Here is a 27385-nt window from a genome sequence, read left to right as displayed (position 1 = left end):
GAGTGTACCTTGTGGATATTTTCTTATTTTCCATTATGGCTAGTGTAGATTTGTTCTCCATTTTGGAGAAAGCTGATTTATATGCTAATCGTCTCACTGTGGTTCACTGAAATGAAAACTTGTTTTAAAAGAGAACAAAGCTGTAACTCCACCTGGTAAGTGTGGTTGACAGCTGTCGGTAGTTCATAGTTGGAACTACTGTTTTAACAATTGTTTCTCTTCTTTTCTCGAGTCAGTGATAGAATATTACAATTAGGGCATTTTGGGTAGAAGCACCTACTTCTTTTAAGAGAAACAGACTTGCAGTATGGAGCTTGGAGATGAGGCACCTGTTAGTTATTTGCTCAATCAGTAGCAAATGGGATCTGAATTCTAAAGAATTCCCCCTTTCAGCTGCAACAGTTCTTCAGGAAATGGGATTACACTGAATTTAGAAATGCTGACTGTTCAAAACTGGTGCAAAACTGAAATAGATGTGTCAGCCTGTGGCAGGGGAACAGCTCAATGCTCTGGGGAAACAGGATCTTGTGCTGCTGGATCGTGTGCTTGAGCCCACTCCAGTTCTGCCTCTGAAAATAGCTGCTCTCTGATAGTTTCTTCCCTGTTGATGTGGAATGAAGTCTATGCCCTAAATGACAGCTCTGCATCATAAAACTTACCTGTGCTATGGGAATTAATGAATGCTTAAAGGTCAAATCTAAAATTGGGCTTGGCACCTGTTCTCATGGTACTTTTGGCACTGGGGATGACCTTACTTAGGTCTCCTAGACTTGGGGCATCCCGTTGTCCATCACATTCAGGCACTCAGTTTTGTGTAGGCAGGGGCAGCTTGAAGAAGTGCTGGAGAGCATTTGGAGAGGGCACACAGTGGCTCGCGTGCAGATGGCTTTTGGCTGAAGGACGATGATAGAAAAAAGCTGTTTGTAGGGAGGCAGGCAAGGAGGGAGGAAGACATTTGCGGAATAGCTTGGATGCAGTTCAGATGTTTGCACACAAAAAAAAAGGTAGGAGCAGCTGAGCTAGAAAACTTATCTCTAGCTGAGCAATAGGCTTCTAAATGAAGAGGAGGAACAGTCAAGTCTTGTTTCCTCTGCTTCAAACAAGGTAGGGCTGGCTGAGTCGGAAAGGTCAGGTGGGGTGGGTAGGTCAGAAAATTCAGCTAACATGTCAATGTGGAGGATGAACAGGTTGGGTATAGGGCGCAGCACTAAGTCAGAAGTGCTTGGTCTCTGTGCTGGGAGCTGGTACGTCCTGGATCTGAAACTGTGTCAGCCTATTTAGAAATCTGAATATACATGAATTTGCCTAATTTTAACTAGCCAAATTTTAATATTTTGCCCTAAAGCCCATTTGTTTTTCTGTTGTCTCCAACAACATTTCTGGAAGAGCTCTGAGTTAAATGAATTCTAAAAAATAAGGGTCTGAACCATCAGTATTTGTCAGGTTAACTGATTTCTTAATGCACACTTTTTTAGACTCCTCAATTTCTTACGGTCCTGCAAAATAAACTGTGCAGTTAGCAATACATTTGTCACTGTAATTCAGTCTTTAATGCTGGGAACAAATATAACATTTCTTAGTGTGGCAGAGTGTGCAGTTAAAAATAGCTATCTTGTTTTCATATAGTTAGTGTGCTTTTAGGTTTGTTTTCTGCAGCTCTCTAGATACAGGGAAGGTGACAGAATCAGCAAAAGCGTGTGAAAGAAAACTGTTTTCTTGGTGTAGAAATGAAGATTGTTTGCAACGTATTTTGGTATAGCAAGCTCTCCAAACTTTGTCTTTATTGCTACCTCCTTTGGCATTGCATTTTAGGGCTTAATGAGTGTTTAATGCTACCTGTTCTAATTGCAGTGAGCCTTATCTGAAATGTGCAGTAGGGTGGTATTAATGTTAATATGTCATGGAATCACAGAATTGTAGGGGTTGGAAGGGACCTCAAGAGATCATCGGGTCCAAACCCCATGCCAAAGCAGTTCCCTAGAGCAGGCTGCCCAGGTAGGCGTCCAGACGGGCCTTGAATATCTCCAGAGAAGGAGACTCCACAACCTCCCTGGGCAGCCTGTTCCAGTGCTCCGTCACCCTCACCGTGAAGAAGTTCTTTCGCATGTTGGTGCGGAACTTCCTGTGCTCCATTTTGTGGCAGTTGCCCCTTGTCCTGTCCCCACAAACAACTGAAAAGAGGTTGGCCAAATCCCTCTGTCTCCCACACTTAAGGTATTAGTAAACGTTGATAAGATCGCCTCTCAGTCTTCTTTTCTCCAGGCTGAACAGACCCAGGTCTCTCAGCCTTTCTTCATAGGGAAGATGCTCCAGGCCCCGTATCATCTTTGTTGCCCTCTGCTGGACTCTTTCCAGGAGAAATGTCATATGAATATATAATGTTAATACATTATGCAAAACCAAATACCAAGTGGTGCTCAGCATGCAGCGTTAGCACTCAGTAATTAAACAACATACAGCAAAGGACTTAACTTTCTTGACTTCTAATACTGTGGTCTAATCTTGGGCCCTGAGGTGCCAGGCTTGCAAATGTCTCTGCAACAAACTCTGTGGTGACATTGCTGAGACTGGTAAACACTAGGAAAATTAAATGTCTGCAAGCAGCAGAACTGGTGGTTATTTATTTGGAAGTCTTGGACATGGGGAATTATTTGATTTAGGGAACAGTTTTTGTAATATTTGATTACCTCTGAATATCCCTTGGCTCCATAGGAAATATCTTAATTAATACCATTTTCTTGATTAGCTGATTCCTAATTAAATTTAGTGTACTATGTATGTTCATTTCATTTGATTTAATTTTGTAATAATTTTTAGGCTATGTATCACATGTCAGTTAGCCTCCAAAACTGGAAAGTGATGCAATATATATATTATATAAAATATATAAAAAATAAATATAAAAAAAATTATAAAATATATATATTTATATATATATAAAAGAAAAAAGAGTTACGCTCGCTATGGTCTTCAATCCATGACAGGTTGAGGAATCTCTTTTTTGTCAATAGAAGAAGAACATTCTGAGCCCTTGCAGAACTATACCTGACCCACGTGTGGAGGGTGGTGGTGGGGAAAGTTGAAAACTGGAGAGGAAGAGGAGAAGACTTTGGACAATGAAAGGATTTAACTGTATTGGAATTAGCTCTAGATCATTCAACTAGACTGAAACAAAATTAATTATAAAACTTTTGTTTTGAAGAAGCTGAGCCAGAAAAAGCACAATGCTGCCAAATAATGTTTAATAATTGTATTCAAAAATTAGAAAAAGAAACCTTTGGGACTCTCAGTAGATCATTGAAACCAACTGCTCTTTTGATGAAGTATATGTCTTTCTCAGATTAAATTACAAGGGCTGTCCCATGTTCTCCTGAGATTCTGTAAACCCATATCACATTATTTTAGTAAAAGCAAAATAAAAAGGATTAATTGGTGATCACAGACTTTCTATGAAAGGGCAGAGAAGAGCTTTAATGAGAAGTTACTCAAATGCTCTGCTGCTTTTCCCCAGCCTGAGCCTCACGGTTTCTATGGCACAGAGAAAAACTACTTTTCTTGAACAATTTCATATTTCCTGGCCCTGCTCATGTCTTGTAAGTGATGACGTGTCTTAGAAAATAGAGCAACAGAAAGAGAATGATGGTTGAGTGAGTTGGGAAAAACACAAAGAAACCTTTTCAAAAGAGAAAGGGATGTGTTTACCTTTTGCTTTAGCTTCAGCTATGTCTAGACACAGCTTTACATGCTTAATGGTAACCTCAAAGCCCTGGGGACAGTCATCTCGCTCATTAATGCCCAACATTAATGCCTCCTTGAGGCATTTTCTCCAAGGAGATATTAGGCAGTGCCACCAAAACTACCAGAATTGAGTTTGGCAGGGCCTGGCAGGGGTGATTTTGGTTTCTTGAAAACAAAATTTTACACACTCTTGCTTTGTTCTGCCAAATGCTTCTAGTCCTGGGACAGGATGTTCACACACAATGCAACTCACCCTTAAAACTCCATGGGTGTGTATTCACCGTTAACAAATTTTAGGCCATACTTCAGTGTTTATATTGATTTGATTACTAAAGCTTTCTGAGATGTTTTGCATGGTGAATTCAAATGTAGTCACAAGTGGGAAAAATGTTAATTGGATTGGACAGCTCTGTGTTAGATTTCAGGTGCCCCACAGCTGTGAGCCTTTTTTCTTTTCAACAGTGTTTTAGTCAAGAAGTGGAATTAATGCTGGATTTATCTTAACATTTTTGATTCTTCTGGCTATGCATGCCCAGTTTGAGACTCCCACTGGGAAATAATTGAAATCCCTCTTGGGAGAGTTTCTGCAGCAAAACTGTTTGCTTTTCGAGCTTCCTTTCTGTTGGGCCTCACTTAAAATTGACGGAGATGTGGCTGGATATGTTGGTCAGTTTTTGAAAGGGTTTTGGGTGACAAAGCAAGACCAAATGGCTGATTTGGAGTGATACCTAGTACAATGATTTTGGTCAAAAGCAAGTATGCCTCTTTTAGATTTTTAGGTGTTAGATTTGTAAGCTTTATTTTATTATTTTTTTAAGTACAGCAGATTTTTGTGTCTTTCATTTGATTAAAACATTTCCTGACAGCACATGCTGTGGAGGGTACACAGTGTGTGGAACGGTTCGGAGGATGGAAAGGTTAACCTGGCACTGCAGGATCTGGGCCTCTTACACTTGTCACAGGAACTGTCCTTACAGGGACTCTTCTCCAAGATGTTTCCTCTGTTTTCTAGCTTTGCAATGCCCACTACAGATTTTGGTAAAAGAAAAGCCAGTGATGACCTTTCTGACTTTCTGAAGTTCAGATTAGGAACTCTCATTAAATTGGGAGGGATTTGGGAGCTTTTTGTTGGTATTGGAGCTGTCTATCATGGCAATTTATGATCTTAGAAGCCTTCATGACAATACCTGCAAAACAAGGTGAAAAGGAGTGGAAATAAAAATTCAGGGCTCAAGCTGATAATTGCTGATTAACACCTTGTCTGTGAGTACTTTGGTCAGTATTCATGGCTCTATTCTTGTCCAACAGTCTAACCCTGAGCTAATCTGGGAAAGGCTGCAGAGTTTACTGGAGGCAGATGACAAACTATTTCCCTTAATCTGAAATCATTTTTTTGCCACAAATTAAACTTCATGAATCAGGAAAACAACAACAATAGAACAACAACAAAACCCACAGCAAAATAAAGCTGAGAACTGAAGAATAAAATGGGGAATTATAAGAAAATGCACAAGCCATATCTTGGTGCTAGAGCTTGCTTTCCAGAGGAGCAACGGTGCTCCCCTAGAGAAGGGGGACCAGGGCTCCTGTTTGGCTTTCTGCCATTGAGCAGACAGGGCAAAGACAACATTTCAAGGATATCTTAAAAAACTATAACTACTCAGACAGCCCAGCCATTCTTGCACATCTCAGACTATCCCGGCTCCTAGGAGCAGGCTCAGACACAAAGCAGATCCCAAATGACTTCCTCTAGGGAGCACTGGGCTTGGCTGCCTCTTGCTCCTGCCGCCTCTTGCATGTCCCAACCATGCTCCTCTTGGGTCCTGCTCTACAATCACTACATATCCATCAGTACAAGTAAATCTATTACCGTGACCATTATAACGGCAATAAAGTGGCTATAGAGAGAAAGTAACACCACATCACTGGGGTCTTGCCTTTGAACATGTTCTCAAAGATATAATTAAAACCACCAAATGCCTATTTCAAAGCCAAAGTTCGTAAGTGATGGGTCTGGCATCATGCCTATTGCAGGAAGGCTAATTACACCATAAATTAAACTTTTTTTTTTTTTTAGCCAAACATTATGACCTTTAATAAAATTGTTTTTACAACCAGCTGTCAATAAATCATCCAGGAAAGCTAGTGAGAAATGTTCTGTGAGCACTTCACTTCTGTGAATTTCATTAGGTGCAGTTTATTTGGTTTTGTGAGCTATGATGGTTTTTAAATCTCAAATTAAAAGCTCCGAACCATAAAAACTAATTCAAGAACATTAGCATCTCAGTCTCTGAAAATGAGCCTCTCTAATTGCAGAAATTAGTCAAGATTGTATAACGATCAGGAGGTCATTAAAAGAAAAAAAAAAAAGAAAAAGAAAAAAAAAGAATAGTGCTTAGGCAGTGGTTGGTTCAGCTACAGCAGTTCCAGAAAAGCTTTTTTTGCGTATACCCTTAACGACAGAAAAATGTCTTTGGGTAGATTGATTTGAAAGACTCTTAAACAAGTGGTTTGATTTCTCAGACATCAGTTTTCTGGATTTATTTATTCTCTCTCTATACACATCAGGCCTTTTGAGTTTGTACATGTACAAGAAGTTATGCTGCATATCGTACTATTGTGTATGTAGTGATGAAGTATGAGGTAATGTCAATAGGCTTTATTTCAGGAGCTCTTTTTGTTTTGCATTCTTAAGGCTTCTGTACTACCTCATGATAATTACAAATATTTGTAGGAAATATACTATAATGTTTGATTTGTGGCTTTAAGATGGACATATTTTAAAACCAGGCATTTTTATTAGATTGGTACCAGAAAATGAAGCTGTTAACTTTCAACTCCTCTGCCTCATAAAGCTCTTCTAAGTTGCAGAGTGGGTTTGTTCTGTGTGGTAGAAATATCTAGAAAGACTTCAAATATGAATCTAAAGAATCAAGATATCAATCCTTACCCATTATGGGTTATGTATTATAAAGGTCAGATACACCTTGTTGAACAGTACATAGCTTCCATAGATCCTTGTTTATACAGTTGCTGACATCTCATGCAAATGTTTCCATTCTGCTCTGTGGTTTATATCCAGAAGATTCCCCATGAGTGCATCTGTACAGTATGTCCACTCCCTCTCTCATATTTGTTTTCAGAAACTCTAAAATAATAGAATAACGGAATCAATCATTTAGGTTTGGAAAAACCTTCAGGATCACCAAATCCAACCATTGACCTGATTCAGCAAGTCCCATCACCAAACCATGTCCATTAGTGCCATGTCCACACATCTCTTAAATATCTCCAGGTGTGGGGACACCATCACTTCCCCGGGCAACCTGCCCCAACTCTTGGTCACCCTGTCTGTGAAGAAGTTCTTAATACCTAGTTCAAACCCCATTGGTGCAACTAGTAAATAAATATTTAATCAAAAGGTGAAGTAGAAGACAAGACTTTCTAAAACGTTTTACTAGCAAATTTTTAAAATTACCACTTGTCCTGCACTCTCCCTTTATTTTTCTTCCAGGCTTTTTTTCCAGTCCCCTGCTTTTTGTCACAAGCATTTGTGCATTGTCTGACCCAAAAGTCTTTCAGCATTTCTACACCAAAAATATGAACAAATTAGGTAATGCTTTGCATTTTTGCTCACCATTGCAGGTTCCCTGGGAAACCTTTTGGTGCCCATGGGATGCTTTGAGACACCCACACCCCTCCTTCCACAAGCTCTCCTGAGTCTCAGTCTGAGGCATCAGTTTCCATGCACAATTTTTCTTCTGAGGGATGCACAGATCAACCCATTCACTTATTTCTGGCCACACGTTTAACCACAACTGAGCACACAAATGTGCACTGCCAAAAACAGGCTTTCAAAACCAAACCTTGCAGTGTTGTTATTCACATTGTTCCCCAACTTCCAGTCCCACATGTGCCAATGTGTAAATGCAGACGTAAGTATGCACACACTTATCTTTGGCATAGTGATGTAAGTGTCCATTTTTATTCTATGACTTGCTTTTACGAAGTGGGTTCCTTTACTCCGGTACACATTATAGCTTTGCTACATCTGAAACAAACATTATGTTTACATTTCTCGTACGTGGTATTTAGTGAGACTCGTGTCATAGTTATTCTGATGATCTCTAATGTTTTCAGACTGAATTTCAATTAACACGTTTTTCCCTAAGCATTTGATTGTATGACTTGTAACTGTCATCTAAATGCTTTGGCAAAACAATTTGAAAAACAGGAGAAAAAATCAAACAGAAAATTAAATATTGAAACATCAACTCTGAAACTTACTGTGAGAAAAACAAATTAATTCTAAACTAATTCTAAGCAAGATGTAGGCTACTGATGAGGGCAAAAGAAATCAGAGTGTATAAATATCAGTTACTTGAACTCCATGAAACATACACACATACACGCGCCTGCACGCACACACACACAATGTTAAGGTTGATCTGGACTTTTTCCTTCTGGCTTCATTAATCAACTAGCCAGTTAATCTGAAATATTTCACTTCAGTTTCACAGATCTGTTTTATGTATATACATTTTTCAGCTTTTATTTTATTTGAGGTTTTTTAATATTACTTAGCTTGCCCTTCCTTTATTCTTGAATGTTTAAGGTTGGAAAAAAAGTAAATTAAAGATCCCCATGGACTGATCTAACACAAGAAGGCAGATATTTTTCCTTTTTCTTGGATCACGTAGTGCATTCAGTTTAAAAACAATAAGTCCAGGAAAAATGCTTTAAACAAAATACCAGTCTCATATAATAGTAGGCATCTCTTTCTGCAGCCATGTTTATCAAATGCAGAAGCCATAGGTACTTCAGATGAATAACTTCTATTTAGTTCCTAATAAGCATCAACTTGAATTTGTGTAACTTTATCCATATGGAATATGCATCTTAAGTATTCGAATTGCCTTGGTGAGCGGTATATGGATTTCACAACTTCTCTACTTAGCGGTCTATTAATCTATCTTTGGATTTATTTATGTATTTATTTTAAATAATGAACAACTGACTTTTCTAAAGATACCAAATAAAAAATATTGTTCAGAAAAGATTATTCTTCCGTATAGATTTAGCAAGTAAACCTATAAAGTGAGTGCTCCCTGTGCATTCTTTCACCATGTAAGAAAATGGAAACTGGCAGCTGAGAGAAGAGTGTCACTCTATATGACTCTTGCTCTGTGTTATGACCTACCTGCTAGGATTTTCTATCAAATTCCTGTTTCCCTTTTTTTTTTTTTCTTTTTCTTTTTTCCCTTAACTGCTTTAGCTTTCATGAGACTACTCCATTCATTTTAACTGCATTTTTCTCATTGCACGGCATTGTCTTGCAGCAAAAGACTCATCAAGCTCCTAGAAGAGCCAATATAAATATTAACTGTGTCAATAGAAGGCAATGTCTAATATATACATAAAGCTTCAGGGACATGAAATGCAAGGACTTGCCAGCTGCAATATTCATGTCCAAATTACTGTCTGCAAGTTTATATTTAAGGTTTTAGCTCTGGCCTGGTACTGGGAAAGGGAAAACCCAGCACTTAGTACTAAGAGATTCCTGACAGCTGCAGGCTCATCATACTGTCCAATTATAAGAAGTTTCCATAAGAATTTTCTGAATTTCTGAATTGATGTTCTTTTATTGCATTTTTACCTACACAGGACATAAAAGACGAATACTACTTTTGTGGGTTAAGTTTTTAGTTGCTGAGTGTGTACCTGTTGCTTTATACACGTTCCATTATTTGCCTTCCAACAAGTGAAAGTAAGAGTTGTAGACAACTAAAGAGTTGCTGGATTGTGGGAGAGCTCAGGGAAAGCCAAGATACCAAACACCTGTTTTTCACTAAACTTGAGGATGTTGGGTAGGTCAAGAGGGGAGCTGTGGGTTAGCTCATTCCACTGTAAAGCAATGAAAGCCATAAAATATTATGAGCAAAAAGCCACCTGTTCCTGAATTAGTGCTTGCCGTCTACCTTTGTGGTTTAAATTGAAAGTTCAGTATCTAGGCAGCCTGTTTTCCTTTTGCTCTGACTTAGCCATAGTGTGTTAATTTTTACAGTGCCTCCACAATCAGCTTCATCTTAAAGCTCTTTGCAACACATAAAAGCAGGTGCACACATGCATCCCTTCTTCTCTCAAGCACAGCACACCATCGGTAATGCTACTTTTCTGTAAACAAAGCATAAAAATCAGGCGAGTGTCAGAAAATAAATTCAATACCAAAGTACAAGGGAAGATTTTCAGAAAGATAGATCCATCACAATGGATGGCTGAGACAGCGCTCCTTGATTTGCTTCAGGTGTTGTTTTCTACAAATGCTTTCCAAGTAGCGGCTCTCCTCTGACAGCCTCAGAGTCTTTGCTGGATAGAAAAGCTGATGGTCTTGGTCTGTACTGCTCGTTGTCAGTATGGAAAAGCATCAGTATTTGTATAATTTGGTACTTTGGGCGTGGGCTTGGAGGTTTTTTTGGTGTTCTGTTGTTTTTTGTTTCCCCTGGCAACGTATTAGTTTATTCAGATTCACAATGTAAGTGTGGAAGAAAAGAGGCCAATCTTACTGACGAGCCACATACTTGATGGGAGGTGCTCTGTAGTCCAAAGGGGCAGGACCTCATCATACCATTACTACATTAGCCAAAAGACAACTTGATGAAGGCAAGAAGACCAGCCAGAGAGGGGTTTTCATGGCTGGTAATTCTTGAGATGCCTATGGAAGAGAGTGTAGTCTAAACAGATTTAGTCTGTCCTGTTCTAAAGATAATGTCAGTGTAGTTGACTCTGTGGGACCCAAGGTCTAGTAATGCTATGCATGTATTTTTTTTTTTTTGATCTGTTTTACTGTATATCCTCAGACTCTTGTTCTTCCAAAAATGCTTGCTGATATCCATCAGACTGATCACAGAATCACTGAATATCCCTGTTTGGAAGGCACCCAGGAGGCTCATTGAGTCCAACTCCTGGCTCTACACAGAACTATCTAAAAATCAAACCTTATGTCTGAGAGCATTGTGCTTCTTGAACTCCAGCAGGCTCGGTGTTGTGAGCGCTTCCCTGGGGAACCTCAGTGATCACCCTCAGTGAAAAACCTTTTCCTAACATCCAGCCTGAATCTCCCCTGTTGCAACTTCATTCTCTTGGGTCTTGTTGCTGTCACCAGAGAGGATAGATCAGTACCTGCCCCTCTGCTCCCCCTTGTGAGGAAGCTGCAGGCCACCATGAGGTCTCCCCTCATGAACCTTTGTTGGCTATAATAATCTGTGAAGATGTCAAGGCCTTGGCACAGTAATTCAGATCGTATTTGGGCTAAGGTGCACCATTTCTGTAATGCTTCTCTCTATAGATAACTTGTCCAGTCTGTGTGGTTGTGAGAGGGTTGGGAACCTTTGCTTTTCATCTCCACAAGAAAGCTTGCGCCAACTATATGATGTTCTCATCACTCATCTTCTGGTATACTTTTCTTATCAGGGATCATGAAAGAGGAGATTTATCTTTAGTATAAAAAATACATATTTTTTTTGCAATATGATATATTGGGTTTAAGGAATAGCTGTATGCAGTTTATGCAGTTCAGGCTTGTGGTTCATCATCTTTACTGTTAACATACATTTGCCAAGTGGTATAAAATGCCCAGGAGAACCTTAACTTGGCTGTCTTTCAATGGTTAGATATTTTCACATTTCTCTGTTTTTAAATATGTACTTTTTAATTTTCCAAAGCAAAATGTTCCTTCAGAGCATGCTCTAAGTTTTAGTCTAGTTTTGATTCCTCTTATTTTGTTAGTTCTGGTTTATTTAAACCAGACAATAAGACAATAATCAGGTTAGCTTTGCAAACAAAGGAAATAAATAGAAAGGTTAGAAAAATTGAAAGAACTTATCTCAGACTCTGTAAGAACTATGCACAGATATTAACATTGATTTTAATGTATTTCAAGGTAGGCTTATATGACTTTTATTAGAAAAACCTTAAAAATCCCCACCCCCCCACCCCAATCACAGAAAGATTAATGAAGTGGTTGTTTGATTTAGTATTTGTACAGGCTGCTATTTACCAAAAGTGAAACCTCATATTCTTCTCTGCAGACTCCAAATCCACTTCCTCAGTTTCTGAGCTTGGGCTGTCAACCATTTCCAAAGCTCTGTGGTAGCACTATTAATAATTCTTTTGATATTCTTTTCTCTAATAAACGTAAATCATCATGAACTCATTCGGTATTAGGGTGGATGTCATAAGTATTTCTAAGGTATTCCATCACTTAATAGAAACACTCAGTCATATAGATCTGACTAAGACTAAACCAACAATATTGCTGTGGATGAAAACTTGAAGGAATCCCATCCCGTGTTGTGAATAGAAGTGCTGTCATGTATGTTGATGTGAAATTGGGTTGGAGTGTGGCAAGGGGGTCCATGAGGGGGGAGATGAAAGGCTGACTCCTCCAAGCTTGGAGAGGGCTCCGCACAGGGAGCATGCGAGGGCTCCAGGCATTGTGCCCTGGGCTGGAAGCCCTCCCACCTACAAAAGCAAGGCCAGTGTTGCTGGTTCTCTGCATTTGCTTGTCTCGGCACAAAGCGTAGGGCAGTGGTGACCCACCTGCCTATGGGGATAGAGAATTATGCTTCATATTTGATATTCAGAGGAGGGTTTTGCACTCACTTTACTTCTTTTATGCTTCAGAGGGGACAAACTGGAAAAAAAAAAGTTAAATTTTGATGGAAACTTGCTGAGCAAAACATAATCCCTTTCCATATATATATATATATATTTTTTTTTTCCCTCAGGGAAAAATTACCTGTACAACTTTGTGTTATTCAGAAGTGGCTTTTGCCATGAGTGGGCCTAAAAGCATAATGAGGAGTGAGCAGGTCCCCTTGGAGGGTTTTTCAACCATGTTAAATTGTTGCTCTCTGTGGCACTCCAAGGATAATTTCCATGAGGTGAGGATCTGCCTGCTTTGGTTTTGAAGGAAGCCACTTCCTTAATCTCATCTGGAAACCTGCTTAAATTTGCTTGCGCAGGGCGAGGAGCATAGTGCCTGGGCAGCGGTGTGGGCCCTGCCCTTCCTGCCCGGCCTGCTGAGGTGGCCTGGTGATGGCAGGGCACAGGCCAGGCTAGGCCATAAAGAAGAAGAAGAGGGGAAAAAAAAAAAAAAAAAAAAAAAAGAGGATTGATTTAATGTGGCAAAATAGAAACCCTGCTCTTTAAAGTTACCGAACCAACACATTTCTTTGTAGCCACGTCAAAAATAAAACTCTAATTGCAGTTGCTGAGGGGCAGTTTCAGCTTTGCTATTGAGTCATACAGTGAAATTTTAAGTAAGGTTTTTCCTTTATATTTTGTTTTCACTTTTTGGAGGACCGGATATTTACATTTAGACTGGGGTACCAGGAAAGCAGGCAGCTTTATAAACTTCACATTACTTGTCACATTTTTTTTTTTTTTTTCATGAAGTAAGGTATTATTTTGACAGTAATTGTAAATGATCTTTGCACTGCAAAGATATGAGATGTCAAATTAATGAAATATGACAGCTTTTTAATGAGTCCAAATATTGGTCTGCATGATTGTTTTATTTATGTGATTGAGGTCAATTACATCCTATTAGAACACAAACAATAGCAATCATTTAAATTTTTCTGTTAGCCTTTAACTGTGGTTAAATGTTTTTTCCTAAACAGCTTCTTCTAATATCTTTAATTTGCAATATTTTTGCTGGTGCCAACTGTTCTGCTAAAGTTTTGCAATGGATATAAACCACAGTGGTTTGTTCATTACACTAGATGCCTACAGATTTCTTTTTCTCTGTAGCTGTGCTGTATGATTTTATGTGAAATTGATTCTGTACAACTGTAACTAATAGTATTTTCCTGGAAACAATCAGAACATCTTGTACCAATGTTTACAATAAATATATAAGAAGAAACTGATATCTATCTAACAGTTTCCAGGAAGATGTGAATTAATGCAATGTCAGACTCTGAATGTCTTGCAAAGGGAAAGTTTGGGTTTTATTTTATTTGTATGGAAAGTTGTCATGTTATTTGAATTCCCTTGACATTTTTTCATACTTCAGAGCGTGTTTTTTTTTCACATTGTCCATCCATTGGACATGCTGATCTTACGTGCTGCCTGGGAAATGTTAATTGAACAATCCTGAGTTTAACCCCTCCTTCAAATACTTTGTAAAAATACAGCTGTTAATAATGTTTATTTGGCTTCAATTTAGATACGAAAAAATCCATTTCAGGAGGTTACTCAAAAAAGGTTTAGACTTAATATGTGTTCCCCACATATTAAGAGCAATGGCATGTGCTGTAAAGAATAAAAACCACAACACACAGACATCAGTCCTCATGGGCTAATGGAAATCTAGACCTGATTAAAAACCCATTTCATGACTTTTTTATTGCAGGGGTGGGTTTGATAGCTGTCAGTGTACAGGAAAATAGCACATCTGGAATCTTACTGTGTACTTGTGCTGGCTGGTATAACTCAACCTGTGTGTCAGATATGTTTTTTTAATAGCCAAGATTTATTTGGTTTCTATTAATTTTTTAAAAGTCTTTGGTAAGTATGCTTATTAAGTACTAAATTTTTACCCTCCACAAATTAAAAGCTATATTTTAGTAGTGAGCAGTTTCCTTTTAGGAAAAGTAAGAAAGCCAGAAATATGCATTAGTAATGTGGAGAGTTAAGTTATTTGATTACAAACGTACCCCAGTGGGTTCTTGGGGATGACTATTTTGCAATTTGTTTAATGAAAGTTGCATTTTTCTTGTGACGTTTATATCTAGTTATGGGAAGTCTAAAACAAGATATTAAACAAGTAGCAGACTCTTTGACTCACAATAATATCATGAGTTTATTTTCCCATTAGGACAGTGTATATGTTTAGGAAATTGTAAATATAGTTTAAAAACACTCAGATTTGCTTGTAAAATATGAAACTTCAATAAAGAAGAGGCTGGTTTCCTAAGCAATGTCTTGGAGAAAAATGAACACTCAGTTGCAAATCAAGATCTCCAGGGTTGCTTTTGGTATCAGATCTAACTGAAATTTTAATTAAATATGCATATTTTGTGATCATTCTTATGTTAAAGCAAGAACAGGGCAATTAAAAGACATTTGACAGTCCCCACATCCTTAGATTTATTGTCTAGTTAAATTTCTAATACTGCAGTTTCAGAACTTCTCTATTTTAATGTCTCCGGAGATACGTACAGCTGAATTATCTAATATATTTTCCAATATTCAAATTATGGTCTAAGATCAACAATAACCTGCTTGCTTCCTGTTGTGGATGATCCTAAAAATCCCTAAAGATTGAGCTATGCATATAAGCTAGTAGTGTTTTGGCTGATTTACTCTGCAGTGTAATTTAAGCCCTGTCCTACTTGGCAAAACCACAACATTTTACAGTTCTTGCAGGTTAGAGTTACCAGCTAAAGCTGTAAGTCTTCAATGGGAAAATAGCCAGAAGGAGATAAATTCTAATCACATTCTATTATCTTCAAGATAGCAGTGTTTTTGAAGCAAATTACATACTGTTTATTCAATTTATATACAGTATAGGTGGACACACATTTACGTGTAATTCCAGTGTTAAAATGACTAGCTATAAAAGTCATAACAGAGGACTTTAGAATGTCACTACAAAATACCCCAAAAATTCAGTCAATTCATTTGGCTAACATGGAGAGAAAGAAAAGTACAATTTTGGGGGTGAAATCACCTACAGAAACAATCATCTGTCAAGTAGCCATAATCTTGACATAGCAGAATGTCCACCAATTTTAACTGGACTGAAACTAACTGAAATACTTGCATGTGAGATATTTGTTAATTCTGTGCAGTACCGTATTATTTGACCCAAAATACACCAGTGTTTTCAATTTCTTAAAGGCTTTAGAGCAGAGTGCAGTAGTGATTCCTCAGATAATTATTTATATTTTACAAAATGTACCACGTGCATTTCCTAGTATCTTAGGAAGAATTATTCATAAGGATTAAACAGAACTTGTCAAAATAAATGAGCAACACATAAGTTATGAAGCACTAACCTAGATTTTGGGTTTCTTACTAAGGATAATTTTTCAGAAGCAGCCTGTGATTTTAGGATGCTGTGATTAATGGGTGGGTGGTGGGTGGAAGTGGGAGATATTCTGTGTTTTTTTTTCTTTTTCTTTTTGAGCCAGCAGCGCTGGCTCTTACTGATTTATACTGGACTTTAACCTGTGCTCTTTCACTAGCTTCCTACCTTCTTTTGCTGATTCCTCTTAAGAGTTCTAAAGCTAGAAACATAAAATGTTGGTAAGCAAAGGCTGCTTTACCAGACAAGACCCCCCACATGCCCACTCCTTATCTCTTTAATCAAACTGAACAAGATATAATGTTTCTGACAGGCTTGTGGACTTAGGAATTGTTGGGAGGTACCATTTTTTTTCTCCCTCTTGTGTAGTACAAAACTTCTTTACTGATTTTTGGCAAGTAACATAAATTTGTAGTAAACTTTTGTACTGTTTAGTTGCAAAGGGTCAACCCAGAGTCAGTGCTTCATTTTTACCTCAAAATAAGCAGAAACTAAAATAGTCTGTAGACTTGTGTGTACCACAGTATATTCTTGAAGCAAGGGCCTATATTAGTGAACAGAGGACTGTGATTTTGAGAGGTGTTACCCGTCACAACCCCACTGGTATGTTGGTCTGCTGTGCCATAAGGCTGGTTGTGTTGGGCTGTTGTCCTTCATAGCTTCTCTGGGCTGGCACAGCTACTTCAAGAGGAGACAGTTCTGCTCCACAGACCAAAGCAAGTAGCTGTCATCGAGGCAGCCCTGCTAGGCTTATCTGGTGCAGGTCTGCATTACCTGGGCTGGGAGAGCAGATGCTAGTTCAGGACGGGTGACCTGAGCTCAGTAATCTAGCTTCTCCCAAGCACCAAGTGATAAGACAAGGGGAAATGGCCTCAAGTTGTGCCAGGGGAGGTTTAGGTTGGATATTAAGAGAAATGTCTTCACTGAAAGGGTTGTGCAGCCTTGGAATAGGCTGCCCAGGGAAGTGGTTGATTCACCATCCTTGGAGGTCTTCAAGAAATGTGTAGATTTAGAACCTAGTAGCATGGTTTAGTGGTGGACTTTAGTACCAGGTTAGAGGTTGGACTAGATGATCTCTTCCAGCCTGAATGATTCTATGGTTCCATGATTCTAAATACAAGGTCACCCTCCTGTTGTGCAGTGCCAAGCTCTCAAGTGCCATGCATGGAGCCGCTGCGTTCAGCAGGCCATTTTGGTAGAAGCCTTATGTCAGGTGTGACCTTTACCACTGGTGAGTGCCACTGCTGGTCACTAATTAATCAGAACTGTGTTGACTTTACTCATGTAATAGTTCCGTGGTGAACAAGGTCAAGTCATTTACCATTGCACTGGGATGCTTGCACAGATCCATCGTGTTTGTTTTATTCTATATCTGTAGAATTTGGCAGTGTTTGCATGAGCAGACAAGTATAATTAAAGGCATGAAAATATCCCCCCAGGACTGCAGCTTTTGTGTTGTTTCCTGGAATTTGAGGAGACGACAAAGCCTAACGATGACCTCTTTGCCATTTCCTCCAGTCGTTCTCACATCAAACTTACAGGCTTGAATTCAACCATAACTTATTTTTTTGAAAGACATTTGGTTTTGTTATTAAGTCTTCAAGTGACAAGGAATATATTATGTCCTCAAGTAGACTATTGCAGTGCTAATTTACCTCCCTAGTAAAAATGCACATTTTTTTAGTCTGATTTTGTCTGCTCTAGCTTGGACTTTTTCATATCCCTGTCTGCAAGCTTAAAGTAGATTGGATGATTTATAAGATGAGAAATATTTTTGGCATGGATGGTCTTATAAACCATGATCAAGTCAAGCATTTAAATTATCTTGGATAAATTTGAATCTCTTTAGTCTTTCAGGAAAAGACGGGGTTTCCAACTACAGAGCCATCCCTCTAACCCTTTTCTGAACTGTTCCCAGTTTCTGAACACCCCTTTTAAGTACAAGTCTGCTAGAGAGATCAAGCTCAGAGGTACGGCAAGCCTTGTCCTGTGCTCTTTTAGTACTCATTGTAATTTACCCTGCGATGCTAAGATGCCTCGGAGTACAAACTAATTTTCCTTGAAAAAACTGGGATCTTTATAAGCCATACAGAGCTCTCTTTCAGGACAGTAATTCTCATCATTACAACTGTCACATCATATTTACTGCTGTTGCTGTTTTCTGTTAAAATGATGAAGCAAAGCAATGTCTGCAATTGTTAACATCATCCTTGGTACAAAATGTCTCATGTTTCCTAGCAGACCCTAAAATAGAGACAAGTAAACTGAGGAGGAAAGAAGCTTTGGCAACCCTGAAAAGCAAGAGCAGAAAGTTGCTGCTGAGTGACAGTAATATGAGAGAGGACACGAGGATGACAAATGGGAGTCTGTTAGGGGGACATCTCGGGACGCAGCCATGGAAAGCACTTGGGTGGGGAATGGCTTTTCCTGAGCCCCAGCATGGAAAGTTTGGGTGCAAGGCCAGAACGGCAGTACTTGCTTGGCAAAATACAGTTGAAAGAAAGAATGCATTCAGCCCCTTCCCAGCTGGAGCAGAGTTTCTGCTTCCAAAAATGGCATGAGAAGTCCCACAACAGCCATGTTTGTGGTCCTGGTAGCTCTGCCACAACCTAGCAGATATAAGGCATTGAGCCATTAATGTCAGCTTAGATAATGTTTAAAAGATTTCCTTGATTATTATTATTTTGGCATTCATAGTAGCTCCTACTGTTGTACACCTTTCTTAACACTTATATTTTGTAGAAACTTCTGCACGTTCATTCTTTATGGGGAAAGGTTTTTTGTCTGCTTGCAGGAAGGGAGCTTTCAAGCTTTGGACCTTAGGAGACAGGAGCTGGTACAGCATGTCTTAGGGGTTTTAACACAACCTGAATGGCAGGTCTCTGTGGGTAATGGATGGATGGAATTCATGAATGGAAAGACCCTTCATGAACGGACCATGTCTGGCAAGGGGTTTAGTGACACTGCTGAACAAGGAAGTAAAAGGAAAGTCTTTTGTTCTTGTCAGATTTAAAAATACTGAAAGTAACTCAAAGATAATTTTATAATTTAATATTTTGTCCTCTGTGGTTGCTAGTCCTGCTTACTTCTTTCTCTAACTTGTTTTCCCTTTGCTGGCTTCGTTGCTTTCTCCAATTCCACCCACCTCTGGCTTTCCCACTCAGCTGGAAATTTGGACGTAAATGTCAGTAGAAGAGAATTAGTGAATTCAAAAAGGTCCTTCTAAGATGTTATTGCTGCTAAGGTGAATCACCTATAATATACCAAAAATGCAGAGATGCCCCATCTAAGCTAAAGCCCGTTTAAGTAATATGCTGGTGGGAAAGTTTTGTGCTTGTAAGCAAATTCACAGACTTCCTGCCAGAAGGAGGTAATTATACAAAGGCCTCTAATAAGCTGTAGAGTTTGTTTCGTGGAGTAGAGGTTTGGAAGCTGAAACAAATGATAGACTTTCTTCCAGAAATATAGTTTTGTGACATTCAAAGCTGGAAAACATTATCCCTAGTTTATAAATGGAGAACCAAAGTGTGGAGATGATTATATGATTTGCCAAAGATTTCAGAGACAGAGTGGAAGAGAACTTAAGTGTGACAACCCTTCCAAAGAGAAATGATACCTCTAATGTATGCAGGGTTGGCTTAGCTCCTCATTGCCTAGCAGAGTCCTACACTTCTGCACTTACTGGCTGTGAAAAAACACCTAATCAAAATGGTAGCCTTTTTTTGTATTCACTTTTCATAGGTGTAAATGAAAACACCAGATGGAAAACAAAATTTAGCTGACCCTGGCTGTTTTAATAGCTATATCAATATCAAGCATTACTTCTCTTTATTCCATTCTTAGTCAGGAAAGGCATAGATCAACTACTGCTTTCCTTAACAGAAAGGGTCACTGAAATATTTCAAATGATGGTGCTTTTCTAGCCAATCTCAGAGAATTAACTGCACTGAACTGCTTCCTGGCTTGTGTTACCACAAAAATTGTAAAAACAGTTTTACAAGCTGTTGTGCTTTAACGCAAAGCAAACACATTAAAATCATTTAATAAGCATTGCTTCTTGCATCTTCTTGTTAATTTATGTAATTTAGTGCTATAAAAGAATTAAGAACTGTTTGTTTGGAGCAGCTTAAGATGTTTATTAGTGGTTGTTGGTCTTGCTGTACTTGTAACGTGAGCCTAGATAGGAACGCATAGTTGTAACAGTTCTATGGCACCAAGAGAAGTTAACTTCACATTTGCTTAAAAATGCAGGCAATTGGTGACACAGTAGAATGCAGCACGTTTAATGTACCTGATCATAAACAGGAATTTGACATTTTGGTGCTGTGCCTCTTCAGATGTGAGCCTACAGGACCTCGCACCTCCACAGTGTCTTTCAAAGGCAGGGTGGAAGCCCCCCCATGACCTATGGCGAGGTGCCTCTGCTCCTGCAGAAGAGGCAGGGACACATGTTGGGAACCGCTCCATCATGCCAAAGAGTTCAAAGGCCCCCTTAGGAAAACAGCCCAGAGCTGTAAGGGGATGACACAGACGACCTCAGAGATCATCTCCGTTCTCGTTTGCAAGGCTGGAGGGTTCAGGGCAGCGCTGGTTCCAATTACAGCTTGAGCACAGCTGCCAAATTCCAATGGCACCCACATCTTAGGCAGGGCTTTACCGCCTCTCTTCCTGTATCACCGGACTGATACACAGTATATGCAACTGATTTGGCAGATATATAGATTCAAGAGTAACTTGGCATCATCTGTACATATAGTTGGCAAATTTTCAAACCTTTCCATCCACGTGGATCTCAAAGCCAGTCTCGCTTCATTTGTGAATGCAGTTACTTGCCCAAGTCATGCATGATGCCTTGTAATAACGTTATTTCTCCAATAAGTTTAGACCTGTTGGACAACTTTGTGCTGGAACTAATCATGTTTCCTGACATCCACTGAGGAGTGACTCATAATTTGCATATGCTTGCCTTGTATCATAGTTCCCAACCTGTCAATTGAACTGATTCTATGTAGTCACATTGCACAGCAATGTGGCTTTTTATAAGTCTTGCATATTGTGCTTTTTACCGTCTAATTTCCTTGGCTAAGTATCTTTGATTGTGCTATTCTTAAATATATTGGATACAAATGAAATGTAAAGGCTCAGTAAATACGGCTTGATGAATAATGCTGGATTTTTTCTACTGTAGGGGTTTAAAAATACACTAAGGGAAAAAACTGCAATTTATTTTTTGAACTTCTGCTTTCATGGAAGAGAAAAATGTTGAAATAGGAAAGAAAGAAAATAGTGGTGAGAGAAATGTTAAGATGAGGTATGAAAGAGACTGGGGCAGCATTTTCTTTTCTCTTAGCTGCTCTGCATAAGACTTACAACCAGGTGTACACACTGCAATGATTCACTTTCAGAATATTAGTGGAAAAAAATCATATATAAATTTTAGGCTGGCTTTCTGCATGGTGCCAGTTTCACTGTTGTTCTCTCTTCTTCTTTATTGTCCTCAGCATCATTGATGACAGCCTGTATTTCTTCCACTATAAAGGACAATATCAGGTAGGAGCAGAACATATGAAATTAAGTTTAATAATGGCAAAATAGTATCTGGTAGCCTAGGAAAAAATGTTGCCCCTACAGTGAGGTTAAATAGGTCTGCAGGTGACATTGCTGGAGTAATAACACAGCCCCTAATTCACTGAGTGCAGCTTGTGATAGAACCACGCTGTGCCAGCTGGATAGAGTCCTGCTAGCAATGACTATAAACTTTTTTATTAAACATGATTCAGCTTGTCTTTACTTCCATCTCTCCTCCACTAGTTCTCTGAATTGCAATTTCTATCTTCTTTTTTATATGGTTGGAAAAATAACCCAGATGAAAGCTTTCATTCTTTGCCTTATGAATCTCTTTCCTCAGACCCCCTAATGGGAAATTGTTCCTGGAAAGTTTGGACAGTTCCTCTATTTTCCTTAATACTTGCAAACACTAAACCACTGCCTCAGAAGAGATGTTTGTACTGCCATCCACTGCTCAGTTTTTTTTTTTTTTTTTTTTTTTTTTTCCTGTGTGACTTTTGCTTGTCTCTTTCCCCTTTCTTCAAGGCTAGGGCACAGCTTGTGGAAGTGTGTCACATTTCTGTGGTGCAGCAGAGTGGGAGGCAGCAAATCTGGATCTTATTACCAGTTTGCTCATAATCTTCCTGTGCAAACGTGGGCAAGTTATTTATTTCTGCGCTGCTAATACAGTGATGTTAATCACTTGCTTCATGGGGCAAGGGTGGCCAATCTGTAACATCGTCAGAGTGATTAATGCCCCAGCTCAGATGGGGCTCCCAAAACAGGTCACTGTCATGTGTATGGAGACTTCTGGGCAACCTGAAGCCCCTCTGTGGGACAGAACAAGTGGGTTACCGCTGCTGATGCTGTACCCAGGAGCCCGGAGATTTGGTGGCAAGGCAGCCTAGACCAGCTCTTCAGCAGGTCCTTGGGTGAGTCATCTCCTTGTTCCACCCTGTTGAAATGTTGGTGCGAAACATGTAGATTAGCAAGGCTGGCTGTAATGTGAAAATAAATGGAAATGGAAACGTGCTGAGCTGTTGTGAGAGAAATATCAAAATCACAGCAAAGAGGGCTGGGAGAGAGCAGGTGGTCTGCTCCCTGCCAGATGCGAGTTTATTCCTGCATGTTTGTCTAAGCCATGCTTTAAAAAGTCCCAGTGATGGACCAAGCTGGCACCAAAGTGCAAATATTAGGGTTGATTCATATTATAATGTACCTTTCAGCCATCTTCTGGTTCCCCAAAATAAACAAACTGCAGGGGTTAAGGAGTGCATTCCTCCTCACACGTGTCAAAAATCTCTGGCTTGCTCTGTTTGCTCAGTTCCCCTGCTCCTATAAATTGTGCAAACTGTGTTCGTCTTGGACACATACTGCCTTATTTTCCCACTTATTGCATAGCTTGGCAATATTAGAAGAGAAATACTCTCCCCCTTTCCTTCTTTTTGTCTTCCTGTTAAGCATATTATTTAATTGGGACTGTAAAATGCGAGCACTATTTGCAACCCTTCATGCTTTCTTTGATAGTGAGCACCACAGCATAAAGGTAGTTTAACGGACATGCTAACCCACTCCTTCAAGTACAATCCATCTTTGTGGAGTGTGTAATAAAATGGCCCATACTTGGGACTGACAGGGGTTAAGAATAGATCTGGCAAAACTTGGCATTCCTCCCCAAGAAATGGGACCGAGAGTGCGAGCAACATCCGTGCTCACAGCAAGAAGCCGAGCCTTGGGCTCAGACTCGTGCACCATGCAAACATGATGACAGCCCAGGAAAAAGGAAGAGGAGGAAGAGCTTCCTCTTGATAACTGAGCTAGCTCTCAGTTGCTTCTGATTTTGATCCCCATCCAGCAAAGTGTCCTGCATGGACTTGGTGCACTTCAGTAGTTCTACTGAGGCAGGTGTAATTTCAGGGTGTTGCCCAATTAATCTTTAAAATCATGTCTGGTTAATAAACACTTGCTGAGAATTTTTAATCCTTAAATTCTCCGTGCTCCTTGCTAACTATGTGGCAAAGAAAATTGCATTAACATTGATTTCTTTCAAAGGCAACCGTACTCGGTTTGTGGCACTACTTGTGAATTCTAATCTGTCCCACCTGGAGATGTCTCTTTTAATGCTAAACTACACTGGAGATTAAAGTTTTTTGAACTGTATAAACAAGTTCAAAGGTCTTAAAATTGCATTAGTTGGTAGGGTGTAGCTGGTTTACCAGTTACCAAAACAATACTTAACTTCTATACAAACACAACATGCGATTAAATACATTCATCTTGGTCTTCAGAGTAGAATTGAATCAGCTTCCAGAATTCAGCTGTGCTTGATATCCGCACATAACACGAGACGGTCTGGAGAAGGCTTGCCAGGGCTTTTTTGTCTTCTCTTCCTCAGTGTACAAGGAACTGCAAACTAAATGGAGCAATATAATATGAAAGTGGAGCTGAGTGATATTTCAAGGAAAAATCACAGTAATGAGGGTGTTTTGCTTCTGCTGAAAATCACCTCAACTCCTCACACAAGACTTCTGCAACTGGCTTTGTAGGTTTTCACAGTCAGAAAGAAACGTGATATTGTCCGTGGCCTTCATGGACGAGAGAGCGCATACGACATGCTCACGTTCTATCGATTTTCCAGATCCGAGAATGCTAATATTTTTCATATGCAATCACACTGCTGTTTACATTATTTGGGGATTTGAAGTCTGTTTTGATGCTTTATGAAGTCTGACATTGCTTGAATAAACAAATTCTTAATAATTGATTAAAAAGCGGAGTTGTACCACTTAATCTGTCTGTGCAGAGAGAGGTATTTTTCCTCTGGGACAGGAATAACCCAGCATTTAGTTAATCAAGTTTTAAAAGCTGTGAATTTAAGCTCTTTGGGATATATACATTACCAATTGCAGGAAGTTGGGAAATAAAAGGAACTTTTCAAATAAAAAGATGTCAATTTAATAGCGAAGGAGCTGGAAACAGATGTTTCACGCAAAGCATAAGAGTTGTGTCATTCCTTTAGGTTTTCAAAGTCACTTCTTGTCAGATGCATTGGTTAAGAGAGAAAATTAATGAGCTGTGTTAAGTTTTATTACACAATCTTCTGATGTGGGAAAGCTTCCCTCCAGGAACAGCTCTGTGCATGGCTTAACTGATTTAGGCATGCCTGCTGCAGTATTCTCCAGAATGTGTTGGAGATCAAAGTAGGGGGAGTTATTCAGGTTTTATGGCAAGGTAATTAAAAAAATATGGGGATTATTACATATAAATCATACTTGCATAAATTTGCTGGCAAAATAAAATCAAATAAACACGTTTAAAAAATGAGATCAGGAAAACATTCAGCCACATTTTTTACTGTTACAGATGCAAAGCTATACCCTGAAGTCTACACAGATGACCTCTTTCTTCCACTGCGGAGAATTTGGCCCAGTTCCATTTTAGCGGTGTTTTCATTTACTTTAAAAAAAAAAAAGAAAAAAAAAGTCATACTGAGCTCTCTGATGTTGTGACAATGTGAAGATGAGGATGGGGACTTTGCACCGTGTACAACTGACAGAGAAACGGTCCCAGGGAGCATCATGGCAGGACTTCCCTTGCTGTCTGAGGTGATTTCATCTGAGATTTTAATCTCCTAGAACAGGGCTCATGTGCCTGAGCATTTACATTGTCAGTGCACAGGTTAATAAAACAGAAAACAAGACATGAGAGCAGACACTGCTCTCCCTGCCTTGTTTCACTGCAGACTGTAAGCAAAAAACAGGTTTGGACCAACAGCTTCTGGAAGAGGGTGTAAAAAAGTCCCTAGAAAACTGAAAGACTTTCTGTTTTCTGATATACAGGACTTCTGAGGAGAAGGAATATGAGCTCAGGGAGGGATTGTAGCTTGTCCTTTCTGGCCGCATAAGGGAGAAATAGACGCATGTGCTGTGCTCCAAGTAAGGGCTCAGAAATCCCCGACCAGACAGAGGGAGAAATGATCCAGTTGTAAATGTTGAAGTCCTGATCGTGAAGTGCAGAACGCATTTCTCGCTGGGTGGGAGAGAAATGAAGAGAATTGTGAAACTTCTGTTTAATCAGAGGAGAGCTTCCACATTTCTGTCACATAAATATGCAGAAGGGATAAGCTTATAGCTTCAGCTGTCCTGAATGCAGTGACACCATATGAAGACAGAACACACATGCACATGCCTGTATAAACATATACACAGTTGTAGCCAAAATGTTTAACACTGTCAGGCCTGAGCTTTCTCTCTCCAAGGATGTGCATATGCCCTCTTTGGTCTAATTGGGTTTACCACTCTACATGCACATGTATATGCAAGAGATATAAAATACAAGTACCGTTGCTTCTGATGTGAAATAATATTTATTTTCTTGTACCAACTATAGGTCCCTGAGAGAGTACATGTACAGTTCACTCTGGAAGCTACACAGCTGAAGCACTGGCAACAGAAGAAGCAGAATATGCTTGGCTGTCGTTTTAGCGATCTTCTCTGCAGCAGTCCTAACGTGCACGGAAGAGGGGCTATCGCCTGATGACTCCACACGTATGAAACAGTTCAATTTGGATAGTGAAAACCTAGATGAAGTATCAGGTGAAAATTCCCCTGTGCTTTGCTCTTTCGGGCAATTGAATAATTTCCTGAAGGAACTGGGGAAGCTGCCCCCGTGCTGTCAAATGTTTAAAGGTACTTGACTTTAAAATACTGTCCATCTCGACCTTGTCTCTGTGTTTGTCGTGGCAGGTCTCTTCCACTTCTAATCGTTTTCAAAGAATCAATAGATGCTGTGTCCGATAATGATAATGAATGTATATTAAACATATCTGAAGCTGGAATTTGGAGGCCAGATCTGTCAGTATCACAAAACGTAATTGTATTTGCATGCTCTTTTTATATGCACTGCTCTTAATCACATGTGCACAATCTCAAAAGCAAGGGCCAGAAAATTCACTGAGATTTTGAAAAAACAATAATATAAAGCCCATTGCATGATTTAATATAGAATCCTAACAGTAAAGAATTTGATGATTTATCTGGTTCTTATTTGATGTACCTCTACTGCCACAGTTAATATAGTGTTTGCAGTGCACACATAAAGCAGATACCCCTGGATTCTTCTCTAAAAGAGTTAAATTATTTTATGGTCACATGTGCTGTCTTTCCTGTTATTTTTTTCCACAATCTCTATAGGCTGTATTTAGTTTATATAAGTTCCTCTTAACAGCTTTCAGCAGGATTTGCTTTAATATAATGGTAGAGGTAGATGGTTATAAAAAAGGATATAAAGATGCTTCTAAGAAATTTTTAAGCATGAAGAGAGCCTGTCTTTCTTGGTAATTACCAAAGTCCATAAGAAAAGTAAGCCTCCAGTGAAGTATTTGGAGACAGACTATTCTGTTCTGGCTCAGACTATTTGGTCCTGCTGCTAATGATTGCGTATTTCACTACAGCAGAATAAAAATCAACCTCTTACAAATATCAGTCAATGTCCTTAAAGTATTTCAGCTCTCAAAGTGGACTTAAAGTAGTATCTAAGTTTTCCTGAAGGCTGACGCTGGCCCTTCAGAGGTGTGGTTGAATTTCAGTCCTACTTCTTTTGTATACTGGAAAACCTCAGGGAGCTGAGGGTTTTCTTGGTTTTGCTGCAGATGTGCTGCATGCATGTGTGAATATTTTCTGTAAGATCTGCGAGACAGGAATGTACAATGCCTGACCCCAGCCTTTGGGATACTTAGAGCAATAGTCCATATCTAAGTCCTTGCGTCTAGTAGGAAGCTGGTGACTTTTACTGGCTTATTATTGGCTTATCTTAATGGCTGCAAGTTAAAGACCCAGGGGCAGCATTATTGAGAAGTTCATTTGTGTCTGGGTTTGTTGGTGCATATCTGCTCCCTCCTTGCATCCTAAAGTGTTATGTTTCATAACTAGTTGTTGCTACTGGTCCTGGTGCTGCTGCTGCTGCTGGCAGCTGTATTTCTCTGGTTCCCAGTTCTCTTGCTGGCTT

This window comes from Anser anser (genome assembly GCF_964211835.1).
Source record: "Anser anser genome assembly, chromosome: 3".
Classification (NCBI taxonomy): domain Eukaryota; kingdom Metazoa; phylum Chordata; class Aves; order Anseriformes; family Anatidae; genus Anser; species Anser anser.
This window is presented reverse-complemented; position numbering follows the sequence as displayed.